Genomic DNA, 19506 nt, shown 5'->3' on the forward strand with positions numbered 1-19506 from the left:
CTCTGATAACTATTTCCTAGTTATATTGTATGTAATTTTGTCTGTATAGATTTATTAGTTGCCTCCCTCATTAGATTTGAGGGGAGAGGCTGGACTTTTTTTTTTTTTTTTTTTTTAAGGATTCCCAGTGTTTAGCAAAGCCTTAGCGCAGGCTTTTTAGAGGCTTCTCCAGGTCTTAACAAACATTTGACCAGTGCAAACTAATTTTAATAAGTAATAATATTTAGAGGGTAAATCTGTTTCCTAATAAATATATTGTATTCCAAAGTCTAGCATAGATTATTATTTTTTAATTTATTCACACTTGCCTATAAGACTAACTTGTTCAACTACAGTACGTTCTATTTTCAGGCACATGTGTGGGATTTCTTCAGTGTATCATGCTTGTCACCTAGTAGGCCTTTTAATAAATGTTTGCTGAATAGCACAACACAAAGACATAATGTTTTTTTTTTTTTAAGGAAGACTTCTCAAGCCTCTCGAATCCAGTGTTACAGAAAGATAACTCCTAAAACGGTACACTCAATCTCCCTCACTGAGTCATCATGGACTAGTTTTTACCCGAATAGCCAAAACAGCTGAAAGTCTCCATTTTCTTTTCAGCCCTGGCGGGGCCCAATAATGACCTGCTCGCCTAGGGAGCTTCTTTTTCAAATGGGAAAGCTTGGCCCTAATATCGCATAGTAAAGAGCTAAGGCCTCGCTCCTTAAAGGGACAGTGGCGGTGTCCAGCCTCAATAGAATTACCCCAGTATTTCTCATTCGCTGCTTTGTATTTAAAATAAACACCCCCACAGGCTTAAGAAAGTAGCCTGTCTTGTGTGGGCGCTTTATTTCAAAGTCCAGTTCTGCTCCAAGGCAGAGAAATGTGCCAAGTCCGAAGAAAGGCCGGCGTGGGTTAGGGCTGGCTGCAGCGTTCTCTGGGGTCATCAGCACCGTGAAGGCTGTGGGGCTGAGAGGAGTTGTCATGGTTTCCTCTCCTAGCTCCTCTCTTCACGCTGTGGCGGCTGCCAGGCTTGGCGCAAGAGCTTCTCTAAGTAGCGGCAGGGGGAGTGAGGGGGTTGCGGCGCAGAGGACTGGCGTCTGGCCGCTGGATGGCTGAACAGGATTAAGTTTCTTGGTAGTGAGTGTATGTGTGCGTGTGTCTGTGTGTTTATCCTGTAGCTCTTCTCTGGGCCGTTACTTCAGAAGAGAGCGGTTGGCCAGGCGAGAAAACCAGAGCCACAAACGACCCTCTCCCCACTTCCCGATTCCCCCGCCTCCTCTCCTCTCTTAGTCCCCGCCCGAAGCAAATCCCATCTAGCTGGGGAGGGCTGCAGGAACGAGCTGGGTAAGGAGTTGGACCTTGGAAACTGTCCTAAGGGGCGGTGGAAGCGCGGCGGGGTGAGGGGGCGGGGGGGGGGGGGGGGGGGGGGGGGGGGGGGGGGGGGGGGGGAAGTGAGGAATGTTCCCTCTCTTCCCCCCAGAGCCCAGCCCTTGTTCAATTCCCGGGGAATGTTCCATCGGGATCTCGTGATTCCGCGTGTGTTTTGTTTGCGCGCGCTTGCGGGGTGGGAATACGGGATGCGTTGGCACCAACCCTAAAAAGCGCCTGTGGGCTTTCTTTACAAAGAGAAAAAAAACCTCTTATCCCTCGTCTCTTTAAAAGGACAGGGTTTGGAAGTTTCCTTTGGCCGATTCCATCCTCTCCTCGCAGTGCTTCCCCCTCTCCTAAACATGGAACAGAAGTTCTCTTTTTTTCTTCTTGGATGGAGGATTGTAAAGAACGTTGCTTTTTAAGGGGTCATGGGGAGGGGATAACACCAGTCTTGGACATGCAGGAGAGGGAATGGAGAGGGATGAGTGCGTGCGTGCGTGCGTGCGTGTGTGTGTGTGTGTGTGTGTGTGTGTGTGTGTGTGTATTTGTATGCGCCGGGCTATTGAGGGTGGGGAGATGGGGGAAGGGGGAAGGGGGAAGGGAGAAGTTTGGAAGCCTGTTGCTTTCTCTATGTTGCTGTATCTTCTGAGATTTCAGCGCTTCGGCTGCAGTCAGGGCTACTTCAGAGACTTTACTGGTGAATGGATTGAGAGAGAGCTTCTATTAGGGGGTTCCGGGAGGGCCAAAGGGTAGAGATGCTGCTCTGTAGATGTCTGCTTGGCTCTTGAGAAGCAGCGTAGCAGCAGCTAAGAAGGCGGCGGCAGCGGCGAGCGACAGCGACTCTGGCAGCTGTGGCCGGGAACCCGGATCAGAGCTGCATAATTGGTAGGAGGCAGAGTAGAGCATACACCAGCAGCGTTTCTGCCCTTGCATCTGCGGCTAGTTTCATTTGCGAATTTTTAGCTGTCGCTCCTTTTCATTTCCCCGGTTCAGGCCCCTTTCTCCCGCCGGCTTCATCTTTGTTTGTGATCTTTGCTTTAGAAAACATCTTTGAATGCAGCGTTATTTTGGAAATGTCGTGTGTGTGTGTGTGTGTGTGTGTGTGTGTGTGTGTGTGTGTTTGGGTGGGGGTGGGGATGGGGGGGTGAGGATAGAGTAGAGATATGTTTTAGCTTATCTTTACTGCAGCACAAAGGCTGGGCTATTCTTTACAACAACCCACATGAAATTTCAAGTTTGGACTGCCGAGAAGGAGGAGGAGGAGGAGGAGGAGGAGCTGGTAGTGGAGTGGGGTGGGGGATGGGAACGTGTTACATGCGCAGTTTGGGTGATAGCAGAATGTATAATATACAAATGTATGCAGACCCACTACCGTGAAACATCTTATATTTTCTGCCTATCCATTCCAGGATTGCTGACTTACTGTGCCCAGTAAAAGCAGCTGGAAAGTGGAATACAGTTCTGGGGTGGTGAATTTTTTTCCCTGCTTATGAGATAATGGAGAAACATTCACCAGCTAGGAAGGAAACTCCTTTCTCTTCTGATGGAGAGACAAAAATGAAAACAAAACAAAACAATCAGCTCTGTCTATAACTCATGTTTGGTGGGCAACCCTGTTATTAACTGTTCCCTTTGTCTCTCCATAACCATTTGGTTTTTATACTTTGATATGGTCTTCTTTTTTACCTGATACTGTGGCAATCGAAACATGAGTAGTATAATGGAAAGAAAATTCACTTTGGATTCCAGATAACTGTTTTTGAATTCAGATTCTAATACACTTTCTAGATTCATTATTATGGGCCAATCATTGAGACTGACAATTTTCTCACTTGTAAAGTAGAATTGATGATAATAGTTACACCTACCCCTTGGTGAAGAAAGTGCTTTGCAAAGCTTTAAGTACCATAGGAATAGCCATAATAATGATGATGATGATGATAATCATAATTTTGACAGCAGCCAATGGAGGAAAGATTTGTTATGGTTTTAAAGGTTACATAGCTGTTAGTGATAATTAATTAATGTTTAGTTACGGTTTAATATTTAGAATGGCAACTGTACCTTGGAATAAATGAGAGAGCTGTAAACCTTAAATTGTTGTATAAATGAATATTATTATTATTACTACACCCACATTTGATTTTTTTAAATTGACCTAAGACCTTTCTACTATAAAACATTATGAGTGATAACACTGGTAAACTCATGTCTTTGGATATGGTTTGATCCACCTATTGAAGCCTATTTACAAAGACACCAATTTATTCTAGATAGCCATATGGATCCTGCCCAAGTGGAGAGGACCAATTAAAACCAATAAAAGTTTTGCAAATCAGATGTCTCACAAATACCCTATAATGGACCCATTGTTTAAGTTAGTTAAGGTAATCTTAAGCTCTTTGGAGCCTGCGTTAAGCAAAATGATGAAGTAGAGAACTTTTGTTTTTAATAAGTCTTCCCTCTCTTCAATGTTAGGGAAAGTTAATGAAATAAAACTTTATGATCTTATCAACATTTTGATTTTGAGTATATAGTATTGCAAACATACTTGTCTTTTTTCCTGTTGACTTTTCTTAGTTTTTCTTTTCTATTTGTTGTTGTTGTTTCTTGTTTTTCTTGGGTTAGTTTGCTAAAATTGGATTTGGAAAGACCGGTTGCAGTCCTTATTCTACTATTTATTATCCGTATGGCCAAGGACAAGTCATCCTCTTTATGCCTCAGATTCTTCATCTGTAAAGTAGAGATAATAAGACCTGCAATGGTTGGCTCACAGGGTTGTTGTAAGGGTCTAAAGACAGAATGCAAATTTTAAACATTATTTAGTTATTATTATTTTGATGATCAGTAATAATAACTCCCCTTCCCCTTGCCTTTAGGCCCTCTATTATTACCCTTATATTCTGGAAAGTCACAACATTGCCTAGTTGAGAGAAAGGAGAAGGATAGTTGCTCATGCCTTGGGGAGAGCTGTTTTCATTGTCTTTTTAGTTTCATTATATAAAAGGTCCTATTTCATCTGTACCTCCTGCTTCATAAACAGTAAAGGATGATGCAGTCTTGCCCCTGAGCGATTGTGCACATCATCTTTCCAGCCTGGAGGTGCTACAAGAAACCCAGTTTTTTGGAATGTAGTTTTGGATAATGAAAATCCTGGATGATTAGTTTTAGCCTACAGCTGCCACAGGGGATCTGTTTCCAAATGGACTAACTCTAGAGATCTAGAGGGAGAGGGAAAGATGTGGTAAAAGTTAGAGAATTGTTGGATTCATTTGGAAAAGTACTTAAGGAGTTTGGTTTGTATTTCAGAATTACTCCATTCCACTGAGGATGCTATAGAAGTCATCATGGTTTAATGGTAAGAATGCTAAATTTGGAAGACTTGACTAGGAGATCTCCAGGCTCTCTTCCACCTCTAAATCCAGAATCCTGATTTAATTAGCTTCCCTGTAGTGACTTGGGGCACTGCAGTTTTCTTCCCTCTCTTATTGGTTTTCATGAATTCATAAATTTAGATTTCTTAGATAATGGCACCATTAATTCATTTTAGCCTGAGAAACATTTATTTGGAGCCTGCTAGGTGCAAAGGCACCCATGAGATGTAATTCTCTTGGAACTCCAGTTGCATGTTTTCCATCTGAGTTTATTCTAGGACATTATTATTTGTATTTCGGCATTCTACATTCCTGATCCAACAAAATTATGCTGGATATATTGATGATCATAGCATTTAAAGCTGGAAGAGTCAGTAGACGTTGTCTCTTCCAGATAAGGCCAAAAGTAGTAAAATGACAAGTGTTAATTCATTAAAAACAAAACAAAACAAAAAAGCAAGTATCAGAGTTGGTATTTGAACCTAGGATATTGGATTCCACATTTGGGCTGTTTTCCATTCTCCTACTGTTGAGGTCAGGAACCAAATGTTGAGGTGTAGATCACATGTTGAGGTCTAGATTTGGGGTACCTAAATGAAATTAGGGTTTAGTTAAGGTCTAGTGGCAGGTTTGGGGTACAGGGAGTCAAACAGAGTTCCCCTGCAACCCCCTTGGATTTGGCGCAAGGATACGGCAGTATTTGAGGTCTAGTAGCGGCGCAGAATTCCCAATAAAAGCATTTATTGACCCGGAGAGCTAGATTGATAAAAGAGGTTTATTATTGAGTTTAGAAGTAAGGAATAAGTGAAGGTAGAGATAAGGAGGGCACTGGACAGAGGGTCCAGTGGACAGAGGGTCCTTACATGGCTGCCATGTTTGGAATCTCTGCAAAGAGGGGTTCCCAGTGTGGTCCTTTTAAGTCAGAGACTTAGCTCGAGGGGCTTTGGGGTGTAGCCCCAAAGTTGGCTCAGATCCGAGTGGGGCTAGGACAGGTCCAGATCTTCTATTGGAATTCAAAGGGACCAGGATTTGTGAGTCAAAGGGTAATTTACATTAACTGGGGGAGGTTGGGAATCAAAGATTGGAATCTTTCCTGAATCACTACTATGCTCAAGGTCCTACTGTATTTAAAAACACTTTCTAAATATGAATTTAGGTGGTTGGATTTTTACCAATGTCTGCATATTGATTGCATTCATAAATGGGCCTTGCGTAAAATGAATTTTTTGTGGTTAAGTGGTCTTTGGTTAATTCAGATTTCCATTGTGCTTTTAAGAATGAAATAGCTGTAAAATGAATGTGGCCATTGTTTTTCTTTGAGGACTTCTTCCACACCAAAGTCACTTGGCCTCTTGATTTACTTTATCTAAATACCCCCAACCTCCCTTTTTTGTCCTGGCTTTTCTGGTACTCTTATTGGACTAGAAGAGAGATTATGGGCTGACTTCTTTTCTCCTTCTGCTCCTCCAAACAGGAAATTACTCACTTTTGTTTTTGTTTTTTAAGGGGGTTTATTACAAAGTAGTATAGGGAGTTAGGCTATCCCACAGAGTGTGAAAACAAATAACAAGGGAATATTACAAAGCAATGTATTTTCAGCCAATCTCCATTTTTTGTGCCCATTGCATTGCTTGCATTTCCTTCCTGTTCTCTCTGTCTCTCTCTTTTCTGGTTGAAGACTATTCTGGATTTTCACAGATTCACAGAATTTTAGAGTTTGAAGTGATCTCAGTAGCTACCATTTAGTCCATAGTATACCTTAAAGGAATTCCATTATCACATTCAAGATAAATGGTTAGCCAGTTTCTGCTTAAATACACCAAGGAGCAAGAACCTACCCACCACTCAGAATAGCCCATTGTCCTTTTGGACAGCTCTAATTATTAGGAACTTTTTCTTGCCTTCTACCCCAAATCTGCCTCTTTGTGACTTTCACATATTATTTTTGATCCTATCCATTTGGTATCAAACAGAAAAGTCTAATCCCTCTTCCATATAACAACTCTTTAATTACTTAAAAATCCTTGACTTATTTTTCTCCCTTCCCCTTCCCCCCAACATATATCTAAGGCTTCTTTTCTCTGACTTAAAATTTCTCATTTTCTTGAACCACTTGTGTTATTTGTTTATTATTTTCCTAAGGCAATTGGAGTTAATTTGACTTGCTCAGGGTCACACAGCTAGGAAATGCTCAGTGTCTGAGGTCACATTTGAACTCAAGTCATCCTGATTCCAAGGCTGGCTCTCTATTCACGTGCCATCTAGCTACCCCCAACAATTCCTATATATCATGATATGATAGGTACTCAGGACCCATTACATCCTAATTGCCCTATTCTGATAAACTGATACTCCAGTTTATCAGTGTAATTTATACTTCTTAGAATTGAACACATTTAAGACCGAAGTCTGATGAGGACAGTGTATGTACACTGGGACTGTTGACAGAAGAAACACCACTTTCAATGCAGCTCGAGGACACATTAACTTTTTTGGTACCACATCATATAACTGGTTTATATTGAGCATGTAGTCCATCTAAAACCGCAGATCTTTTTTTCAGAATATCTGTTGTTTAATCATTACTCCATCATCATATACAGCTGAATTTTTGTTCACAGGTGTAATACTTGACATTCATATCTATTGCTTAACAGGATCTTTTTAAATACTGACTGTCATCCATTGTTGTAGCTATCCTTTCTAGCATAGTAACATCCACATAGAATGCCTTCTAGGTCTGTATCTAAGTCATTGATATGTTACATCGCACATGGATCAAGCAGAGATACTTGGGGTACTCTGTTGGATTACTACTTCGATGATGACCTTAAACTATTAACAAGTACTCTTTGTATCAGTAAATATTATTTACTATTTCTTCTGCATCTCTCCATCTTTCCTACAGGCATGGTATGAAATACTTTATCAAAACTTTGCTAAAATCTAGATATATTGTATCCATTGCATTCACCCAATCTATTAATCAAGTGATTATGTCAGAAAAAGGAAATGAGATTAGTTTGGCTTCATCTGTTATTTTTTTCAAATATCATATATATTATATATTATTGTATATAATATTATATAGTAATTTGAATTTGATAAATATGAACATTTTTAATGGAAAAATCCCCCCAAATAAGATTGTATACAAAATTAGGAATTCATTCTGTATAGCTTGGTGTTTTTTACAAATTATATAATAAATTCAAAATGTTTCAGACCTGCCTTGATTGTATCTTTCCCAATAAACTTTCTTATATTTTCTGGATGAAAAAAAAAAAGCTTAAATCACCTTCCTTCTCTCTCTCTTTCCCTCCCTCTTTTCTTTCTTCTATTCTTTCTCCTTTTCTCTCTTCCCCCAAATCACAATTCCCCATTAAAAAAAGCAAACCAAAATAAGCAACACAACTTGTAACTTTTGGCAAATATCATGTTTCATTCTGCATCTGAAGTCCATTATTTCTGGTTGAAGCCATGCTGATTCCTTGTAATCAGTACTTTTCCTATCAACCATATCTTTAATGACCTAGTTTAAAATTTTTCCAAGAATCAAAATTAGGTTTCAACACAGATTTATATTGTGTAGACTTTACTTTCATCCCTCCAATTTTTTTTTCTTTGAAAATTAGGAAAAATATTTTTTCAGGTTTTGTGGTTCATTTATTTAAGGTGTAGTGAGTCAGTAGTCATATCTTCTAGTATTCTGACAACCAGATGACTAATTCATGTGATTCAGGTAACATAAATTTCATTTACAGTACAATGATTCAATTGTCATATTTTCTAGTTTTCTGAGAACCAGATGACTAATTCATGTGATTCAGGTGACATAAATTCAACAGGGGCGGCCAGGTGATTTTTTACCATCTTCTGACTTGTTTTGAATATGAACTCCCATTTTGTCCTGCTTGTTCAAGGACTAAGGTTATTCTCTTTGCCATAAAAAATAGAATCACAAGAATTGGAATAGCTTGTTTCAGAATGATCCTCCTTTACTGTTTTAGTTTTTGGTCTCAAACCATCAAATTCCATTAGCAAAGCTATATATAATATATATATATATATATATATATATATAAATTTTTTTTTTTTTTAGTTCTTATGTAATCTCTTGGTATCCTTTCCTTGTTTCTCTAGTTCTTCATAATGAACCTTCTCTGTCGTAGGAAGAATTTGACCTTGCCCTTTACTTTAGAAAATGAAATTGAGTTTTCACTTTATCCTCTCCTAAGGTTTGTTCTTTTTTGGATTTAAGAGTGTTTGTTTCTACTAGAATACTCTGTTGAGCCCATTCTTGGAAAAATTGATGATTTAACTTCTTAGAAGCTCTTTCTCCTTCCACTTAATAAAAAAGTGAGTATTATTCTACTTATAATTAAGATAGACAACATTGTTATGATAAGATACAACTATAGAAAAAACCTTGGATTAGGAATGGAAGCCTGAATTCTGCCATTTACTAGTTGAATGTTTTCTAACAAGCTTCACAGAGGCTCACATTTCTTATCTGCAGAATGAGAAGTTTGGATTAGATGATCTGTAAACTCAATTATCCTATGATCTAAGTTCTTTGAGCTCTACAGAGAGTTTTATTACACTCTATTTCATTCATACCACATCTAGAACATTAAGTTCAATTCTGGCTGCTATACTTTAGAAAAAACAGTGACAAGATAGAGTACATGGAAGTAGAGACAAGGAGAGGAAGGCAGAGAGACCAGGCTGGTGAAGAGATTACAAATCTGGCTTGTGAGTATTAGTGGAAGAAAGGGAGAATATTAGTCTAAAGAAGAAAAGGCTTAAGGAAAACATGATAGTAGTCATGAATAAATCAATATTTATTATTTGAACGGCTTTCACATGGCAGCCAGATTAGTTGTTCTTCCTAATGCTAGGAGTTATATGAAGCTGAATTTAAGTACAAAAGAAATACTCCCTAATAATTAGAGCCATTCAAAGTGGAATAAGAGACCTTTGGATGATAGTAAGTTCCTTGACACTATAGGTCTTTAAATAAATGCTGAATGACAATTTATTGGGCATTTGGTAGATGAGATCAGTAATTTAGGTGGCGTTTGCTCTGTATGATCAATTGTGATTTTATAATTCTTTTATTTATTTTTTAAAATTGTTACTGTGAAGTGATTCCAAATTGTACAGTATATACTCTCTTAGTATGGAGTTAGCTTCTCTCCCTATAAATCTAGACAAACATTTGGGTTTCCTTCTGGACTACATGGTTTAAGCCAGTGTGATCCTTAGGGCTATACTTCACATGTTGGTGGTACTTACAGTATCTCTCTAGGGCAATTTTTTTTTTCTTGTTTAAAGCCTACTATCTCTTGCTACTCTCTCCTCTAGTTTTGCTTTTGTGCCTTACTTCCTGATGAAGTGGTCATCGAGGCTAAGATGACAGATACTTTGGACCAAAATGAGCAGTGACTACTTTCCTTTTCCTTTTCCTTTAATATACTGCATTTATTCTCAACCATAGAGTTCACTCCTGTGCCTATCTTGCTTCTAGGGCTCATGTCCTTGACCTGTTACCTGTGGACTGTTCTGTGGATAGATTTTAGAGGAAGTGTGAATCTGAATAGGGGAAAATACATACATATTCCCTTATTTTTACTAACCTCTCACTAAAATTTGTCATTTCCTTCAATTATATGGGCAGGAAACAGTAGTCTGAGAAGTGATACATATACAAATCAACTGGACTGACAAAGGGATGTGTGAGAAACAAACAAACAAAAAAAAGATGAAGAATCCCTGTTTAGGGAATCACTTGTATACATTCCATTCTTCACTGTATATATATAAAGAAATATGCCACCTTTAATCATATAGTAAATAATTCCAATGTGTGAAGAAGGTAGATTAACTTTTTCTTTGCCTCATAACTTCCTCCAAATTGTAGATTAGAGATGGGAAAGACGTTAGGGTTCACTAGTGCAATCCCTTCATTTTACAGATAAGGAAAACTGAGACCCAGAAAGACTGTTCCTTGTTTAAGGAAACTGTCATTGTTGTGTTCTTTGGTTTTGAAGAGGATCAATGACATCATGAGGTGATGTCTTGACTTGTACCTAAATTGGAATTTAAGTGAGGCAGAATTGTGCAAAGTCTTTACCTTCACTCTTTCTTCGAGTCATTGAAGTCTAGACAAAAGTTAAAATGCAAGACAAAAGGCAAGATGACTGGTGAAGAACTGTGAAGGAGTAAATGACCTTAGATATCTTTGATGTGTGTGACTAACCTTTACCTGCTTTCAGCCACTTTCGTGGCTTTTGAGAAAAATTGTTCTGTTTGCCTGTTTTTCCAGGGAAGTTTTCAAATCCTTGGAGAAGACATCTCCTAACTCATCAACAGGTTTAAAACTAGTCCATCATCCACAGGTATTTGAATCTGTCTCTAAAGATGATTTTACTGGGTGTGTCAGTACAGTATATGCTACAGCTTCTTGGAGCCACAAAAAGGTCACAGAGAAAATTTGTAGTTTAGCTGATGGAATTTATTTCTCCACCTTCTAGACTCTAGATCTGAGGACCATTCCTCTTTACTACCCTTGTATTGCTCCTCATATATACACTTTCCTTTTTTCTTGCCTGTGACTAACTCATTTTTAGTTACATTAACAACAAAGGGAGATTAAACTAAAATATTGCCTGATTAGGATTAAGAATATTGACCCATCTGACTTTTTCTTAAAGCAAAGAATGAATCAAGTAGATTAAAAATAATAATTAATACATACTTGGAACCAGATGGGATAATTCAAGTTAAGAAATGCAGTGATTGCTATAGAATAGTATAGATTGTCTTGTTCTGAATTTTTAATGGATTTCTGTTTACATTTGTCACCTCATAAAATTATTTAGTTCAGTCCAAGAAACTTTTATTAAATATATGCTGTGTTTGACACTGGGTATTCATTGATTTAAAATGAAACAGGCCTGCCTTCAAGTAGTTGAATACATGGAAGTGGATGGATAGAATGTTTTACACACACACACACACACACACACGCACACACAATATGATATACATTAAAATATTAGAGACATGGGATAGCTAAACAAACTGCTTTAAGAAAATTTGGTGAAAAATTTCTTCCAAGGAAGTTTTCAAATGCTTGGAGTAGACATCTTCTAACTAGCAGTGATCAGGAAAGACTCCATGGAGGAAATATTTGGGTTGGGCTTTGAAAGAAAGGAAGGATTTTTCCAGGTGGCAATGTGGAGAGAATGTATTGCAAACATATGATATTTGCAAGAAAGCCAGAGACTTCAAGTTTAGGTCACTGAAAAATTAGTAGTCCAATAGGACTAGAAGAGTATTTGAATGGAAGTAATGGGAAATAAAGCTGAACAGGGATTTTGGAAGTCAATTACAAAGGGTCTCAAGTGCCAGCTTAATAATTTATATTTTAGCCTACAGGGAGTTGAGAGACACTGAGATTGGCTTAAACTATTTAAAGAAGATTAATTTGATGGAAATATGCTTTCATATTCTGGGAAACTTGTTAGGTTCTTATCTAGATTGGAGGTGATGAGGGCCTGAACTATCAAGTTGGAGATGTGAGTGGAGAGATTCACTAACTCTAAATGAAATAGCAAAAGGAAATATTCTTTTGAATAGCTCAGGCAAAAATCTCAATTGCCAGTAGATTATTGCCTTAATAAAAGTTGCTTTATAACCTTAATATTTGCATTTGTTCCTTTGAGTCCTGTAATGAAATACACTTATTGAATGTAGTTAAATAGTAGATGAGTTAATTAAGAATCAAATAATCAAGTTTATTGAAAGACATTGAGATCCTTTTAAATGTTTCTGTGAGAGCCTACCATTTGGATGCCTGTGATTAGTACTATAAAAATACAAATGATAGCTAGAGTGGTATGCCTGCCTGCATGTATGTATGTGTGTATGTGTATATATACACACATATGCATACATATATATGATATATATATACACATACACACATATACATATATATATGATGCATGCATTCATGTTATGTGTTAAAAAATACATGAATTGATATATATGGGGATATAATTATGTGATCACTTTTAATCTTATATTTTTCTTTTAGTATAATAACCTATTTGGAGATTTAAGTATTTTTAATATCTAGGCTGTTAGGAATCTTTCCATTGAGATCTGAGTTGTTATAGTGGGAGTGAAAAGTGACTTTGCAGGTAGAGGACCTGAGTGTGAATCTTACCTCTGACACTGCATGTATAATCCTGGGAAAATCTTTTCTTCCCCTTGGGTAGTAATTTAATTTTTGATTGATTGGTAGTAGAAAAAATGATGACTGGATTTAATTTTGGAAATAAATCTACAATTTATATTTTTTACCTTTTTATAATTTTGAATAATTTTTAATAGAAGTTCTTTAAATATGCCATTGATACATATAACCCTATGTTCATCCAACATTTATGTAAGGAATTTTGGAATTCACCAGCAAACATAAGTGCTTATAGTAATGCAGTAACTTTCTGTGCTTTGTCATTGATTGATAAAAAGACCTCACTTTTTCTCATTGTCTTTTTTTTTTTTCAATGAAGAATTTGGGGTTGTGTGACTTGCTCAGGGTCACGAAACTACTGAATGTCAAGTGTCTGTGTCATATTTGAACTTAGGTTCTCCTGACTACAGGGCTTGTGCTCTATCCATTGTGCTACCTTAGCTGCCCCCTGAATTATCTTTTAAAGACAATTTGGGTTTCCTCTTTGTTTAATTACTTAAATGTTTCAAAAGTTTTCATATGAAATGTTTTCCTATTGACACATAGAATTATATGAACTAAATAGTAATAGCATGGGCAAAATTACAGGGTTCTCACTGTAATTAAGTTCCATCTTTTAGAAAGATCTATTTCATCTATTTACACTGAATAGATTTAGAAGTATATTCATTATATTTGGATTTTTAATTCTTGATTTTTCTTAATTATTAATTACTTGTTAATTTTTAGTATCAGAAAATAACTATCTAAAATATTTTAAGTTATTTTAAGTAATTTCTCAGACTTGATGACTTTTGTAGACTCATCTTATTTTCCTTTTTGACACAGTTAAAGATTGGTAGATCAGAAGAATGCTGTTAATCTAGTTTAACTACATTTTAGGAAAGCATTTGAAAAAAGTTTCTCCTGTTAATTCTTCTGAAATAGATGCCATGATGTGGTCGAAAAATTATTTCAGTTAGGTGGAATGAGAATTGTTTATATAGCTGGGCCTAAGGAAAGTTACTAATGGTTTATATTACTTTGGCAAATCCAAAGGAATGTCCCAGGGATATGGTTCTTGGTATTGGATTGTTTAACATTCTTATCAGTGTTTTGGATAAAGGAATATATGGTACATTTCTCAAATGATGACACTAAGCTGGAAATCATAGCAAATGTGGTAAATGTTAGAATTGGAATTCAAAAAGATTTTTTACAAACTAGATTACTAAACTAAATCTAAATAGTTAAATTTTAATTAGACTATTTGTAAAGTCTGATTTTGGGGTTTAAAAAATAAACTTCAGAAGCTCAAAGTTGGAGAACATTACTCAGTAACTTCTGAATAAAGATCTTGAGGTTTTAGTGGACTCTAAGAAAGTTAATTTGATTGTTGTGTTAAGATAGGGTTAGTGTATTGGACTCTGGAGGTGATCTTTCCCATTGTGCTTTGTTGTGATCAAACTATCTGGAATCTGGAATAGTTTGTTAAGTTCTGAACACCATGCTTCAGTGAGAAGTTCAAAAACAACTAGGTTTGTGACCTAAGTTCATGTCATTTAGGGACTGGGAGCTTCAAAAAAGTAGGGATACTTAGCTTGGAGAAAATAAACCTCAAAAAAAAGACCATAGTTGATAGCTGTCTGCTTTTAAGTATTTGAGGAGCTATCATATGGAAGTAATTAGATTTATGCTCTTTGTTCTTAGTGAAGCCAAAGTAGGAAAAATAAAAACTGCCAAGAGTAAGCTGAGGCTTAATGTAAGGAAAAACTTCCCAAAGATTAGAGTTTTCCGAAAGTGAAATAAAATGTCTCAAAAGGTACTGGGATCTCACTCACTAGAAGTATTCAAACAAAACTGGGTTGTCTACACACTATTGGGTAACATTTAGGAGGCAGTTTTGTTTAAGTTTGGCTTGGGGCTGACGAGATAATAACAAAACTGCATTGTTTACTTGTTGGGTACACTTAGAAGGCATTTTTCCTTAGGTTTGCCTTGGGGCCGACCAGATATAGTAGGGATGTGTAGGAAGTAGTTTGTTCTTTAACTTAATTCACTTTGGGGCATACATAAGGCTTGTTGTATATACATCAGTGTTTTCCATGTTTGAGCCTATGGACTGACCTCAGTAGATATATGGGATCAACAAATCAAAGTATAGGAAGGTGATCTTATTACAATCAGAGCAGGGCTTATTATCAACAATCATACCTGCCTGTGACCCTCTATCCCAACAGTCCTTCATTCTGCCAGTTATACTGTTAGGAAAACTCTAAACCCTACCTTTTGGAGCTAGGCTTTGACTCCTTGAGTCAAAGTATTATTCAAGTATTATTTGGACATCCACAGTAGCAACTGGCTAGGAGACACTTGGAAGAATTCTTTTTCCCCCTCCATCCCATCATCCTATTGCTTGGTAGCTATAGGATGGGTAGGCTTTAGGAGGGTAGGCTTTGAGTCAGGGATTAGAATCTGGTACTTAAGAATCCTACTTTCCCCCTCTTGGGATAATGAGTTAGAGCACATCACCTAGAATAAGCAAGTAAGAATAGTGTGTGATCTTTAATGCGTATTTCATTATCTTTGTCCTCAAACTCCAGTCTCTTCTAAATTTTCCATTTTATCTTTCTAGTCACTACCTGGGTATCATCAATTCTTTTCTCTTCCTTACTCAACACATCCAATAGTTGTCAAATTTTAGAATCCTAATACATCTATTGATGATGATGATGATGACGACAGTAATAATAAATGGCTCACATTTATATAGTGCTGTAAGGTTGGCAAAGATCTCTAAATAATTATATCATTTGATCCTCCAACAACCATGTGCTGAAGATGCTATTATTTTTATAATAACTTTTAATTTTCAAAATATAAAGATAGTTTTCAACATTTACCTTTGCAAAACCTTGTGTTTCAAATTTTTTCTCCCCTCTTCCCCCCACACCTGATAGCAAATAATTCGATATATGTTAAACATGTGCAATTCTCCTATATACATTTCCATAATTATTATGTGGTGCAAGAAAAAAGTTCTTGTTCTGAATTTTTAATGGATTTCTGTTTACATTTGTCACCTCATAAAATTATTTTTTCATATGTGTGTGGACACCTCATGTGTCCCTCAGTTTTTTATGTAATCAAAAATATGGAGACCACTGATACAGATTTTGGAGAAATGATAACTGAAGAGGGCATAGTGAGAAATGAAGAAGAGTCAGAGGGGAGGGAAAAGGAAGTATGGAAGAAGGGGAGGACAGAATATATTTAATATGCTGGAGAAGCATTATAATCTATCAAAAATGATTTAGAAGGAGACCTCACAAGGAGGAGCAGGAGAAGCAAGAAAGAAAAACTAAAAAGATAAGGGAGAAAAGTTTGCAGGATGAGAACAACCCCATCCAAAGCTGTAGAAAGGCAAGTAGCATGAAGCCTGTGAAAAGGCTAATTGATTAAACAGTTAAGAGATCTTTGATCATCTTGGAGAGTTCATTTTGGTGGCTTACTTTAGGTATCACAGTACTAGAGCTGGTATGCCATGGTAACTGATGTTTCAGCTCCAACCGTGTGTCTTTCACAAAAGGTTTAATTATATTTGATAAATTTGATTTCTTCAATAAAGTTTTTCTCATGTTTTTCATTCATTTCAGTTAAGTCTCACTTTTTGTGGCCCTTTTTGGAGTTTTCTTAACAAAGATGTTGGAGTGGTTTGCCATTTTCTCCTCCAGCTCATTTTCTAGGGTTATGTGACTTGTCCATGGTCATCTAGATAGTAAGTTTCTGAAGCTAGATTTGAAATCAGGAAAATGAGTCATCCTCACTTCAGGCCTCTTATTCTATCCACCGTACCATCCAGCTGTACATCAAAATCCATCTGCTTATGCTTTAAGGTTTACAAAGGACTACATGTCATCTCATTTATTTCTTTAAAGGTTTTTACCTAAACTGGTTGAAATAACAAATTTTGGTGTTAAAGAGCTTTCAGTGTTTCAGTTAAATGTGAAATTCATATATATTGAACATATAATTTATCTAAGGTTCCCTTAGCTTTGAGTACTGAAGATGGAGCTGTATAGTTACCATCAACCCTCAGTGTCTTTTATCATGCTAATTTCTTTATTAAGTTCTCTCTTGTTGGTTTAGAAATTGTATAGCTTTTAAAATAATGATAACTCAGCCTAAAAAATGAGGAACAGATTATTGGTTTGATATTTTTGGTAAGGATAAGTTTATATCTTCAAAAAGTTTTGAGTATATTAATTATACTTGACCTGCATTTAGAAACTTTTTTTTTTTAAAGAAACTTTCGTCTCTTTGAGAGCTTGCCTGCCCTGGAAATAGTGGGTTTTTTTTTTTTAATACAGAAGGAAGAAAACCAGGGATTCTGAAACTTTTTAGCTCCAGAAGTTTTTTGCATTTGTAAAACAGAACTCCTCTCAGAGCTTTTGTTTATGGAGCTATCCATAGTTAACCCCATTAGAAATTTATTAGAAAAATATTAGACAGCGTCTTAGTGTTATTGTGAGATTAATTTTGACCTCAGGTCTCCTTGAAATTGTTTGGGGATTCCAAGGGTTCCCACACTGAAAATCACTGAAAGCAAGTTGAAGAGTAAATTGAATAATTGTAACATTTAGTTTAGTCAAGTGGTTCTTCAACAACCAATTCTTACTGTATTGCCTCACCTAGTAGCAAGGTTGGGCTATTTTTGTCTTTCATTATCTGGATGATTGCCAGTTGTTTTCCAGAGGATTTTTCCTACACTGCTTACTTCACTTGGCCATGAGGACTAGATAATTACAGAGAATAGCTCTGATTTTGACTTATATAAGTTTCATAAATCTTCAGTTTCTTAAGCCATTCTCTCTTATGTTTGTGAGCAGTGAGCTTATTTATTAAGCATAAGTATACATAATATTTGAAAAGACGTAATCTTTTGCAGGGTATGTGAGAGTAGCTTTAGTACAAAGAGAAATACCTTTCAGTGGATCCAGAAAATTAATAACTATCCGTCAGAAAGTTACATTAAAATATCACATTCATGTATTTATACTTGTATGTGTGTATGATTTCTCTTCAGGGGAGTTACTGTTAGAAACATTAGGTTGCCTTTTGTATTCTAAAGCATGTGAACTTTGTATATTATGCCTATTTAGATTCATTAAAGGAAAGTCAGAAAAGTCAAAGATTTAATTTAGGGGAGGAACTGATAGATGGGAAAAGTCACAAAAGTGCAATTCTATATGATGAAGCCAAGTGGTTAAGGAGGATAGGATATGATTGATTTATAAAAAAAAAAAATGTAAATGGTGAAAGCCTACATGACAAAAGGAAAAGGTCCTAACAATAAGAGGAAAGTGGTGGACATTTCATTATTTTTAAAAGTAATAGAGAAAAAGTCCTAAAAATAGTTAGAATTTTTTTCCCCTTTGAATTGATAGGTGGAGGTGGGGAAGCAGGATGCACATTTTCTAAATTTTTGCATTGCTTTCCTCAGAGAATAAACTGCTTTCCCTTTTCCTCAAATCTGTTCCCTAAGGAATCACTACCGGGGGATAAATAGACAAAAGCTAAGTGTTCTTCAGCACTGTTATTAAGATTTCACAAATGGAAATTAAAGCCTGGTCATCACTTTGCTATAAGAGTCATGAGCAAAGTTCGCTCTGATATTTCCTTTAGAAGCTTTAGGCCATGCTTTGAGTGCCAAGGGGAAACTTATGCTTTTTATAAATACTGAGGCCCCATCTGCAGGGCCCCAATGGAAAATTGCTTCATCATTGGCAGGCAAAATAGCAATGGCAGGAGCACCTAAGGTTGCAGCCAGAATAAATTTCTCTGGAGAGTTAACTGCTTTTATAGATAAGCTCTTGCGAATGCTAGGTTGCAAAGTAGAGTCTCATGCATTCTCTGCATATAAGATATTACACTTTGAAATATATACCAAAGTATCCTTTGGTTAAGGTGGGAGTAGTTTTGGGGGAATACTTACCACAGGTATTCCTCATTGAAATTTTTTGCAACACTTTAGGAGAATTTTATCCAGCTGGTTCAAGTAGAAAGCTGATAACTGATTCTGTTTTAAAAATATACTATGTATGTTGCGTCTTAGGCATGTAAACCAAAAACTTGATATGATCATATACTCAGATATGAAAATCTAAATGACCATAAGAAAGGTTAGGGAGAGAGAAAAGCAAGGAAGGGCTTAAATGACTCCCATTTGGATAAAAAAGCGTGGGGTCAGTTTGCTAAGCCTCTTAGAGTGCAAGTTAGGGACATGAGAGGCTTACTTTTTCAGAGGGAAAAAAAATTCTTTTTTTTTTTTTTTTTTTTGCTCAAAAGATGAGATAATATTTAGATATATTTGGAGGTGAATGATAATGATATTTTAAGAAAATTTCATAAGTCATGTGCCTTTAGAAGTAGTAGAGGTCCAGCAAAATTTTGAATAGTGTAAAATTATCATAGGCATTTACTTTAGGAGATCTGCTCTTCAGCATACACGCACATGCACACATGCATACA

The 19506-nt window shown here is 36.6% G+C and overlaps 1 protein-coding gene across 24 annotated transcripts in view; it reads left to right on the plus strand.

Moving 5' to 3' along the window:
* The first annotated feature begins 859 nt into the window (after positions 1–859).
* The window catches only part of MPDZ (multiple PDZ domain crumbs cell polarity complex component), a 211983-nt gene continuing 193336 nt past the window's right edge, over positions 860–19506 (plus strand). For 10 of the 24 annotated variants that reach the window (XM_031961703.1, XM_031961735.1, XM_031961742.1 and 7 more), the window contains exon 1: positions 1947–2241. The gene's annotated coding sequence lies outside the window, so the exon portion shown is untranslated. Of the gene's footprint in view, positions 1129–1156; positions 1330–1945; positions 2242–4165; positions 4715–19506 lie in introns of those variants that run through there. The other 14 variants (XM_031961643.1, XM_031961684.1, XM_031961694.1 and 11 more) reach the window with 6 other exon arrangements.

Source organism: Sarcophilus harrisii, chromosome 1 (genome assembly GCF_902635505.1).
Source record: "Sarcophilus harrisii chromosome 1, mSarHar1.11, whole genome shotgun sequence".
Classification (NCBI taxonomy): domain Eukaryota; kingdom Metazoa; phylum Chordata; class Mammalia; order Dasyuromorphia; family Dasyuridae; genus Sarcophilus; species Sarcophilus harrisii.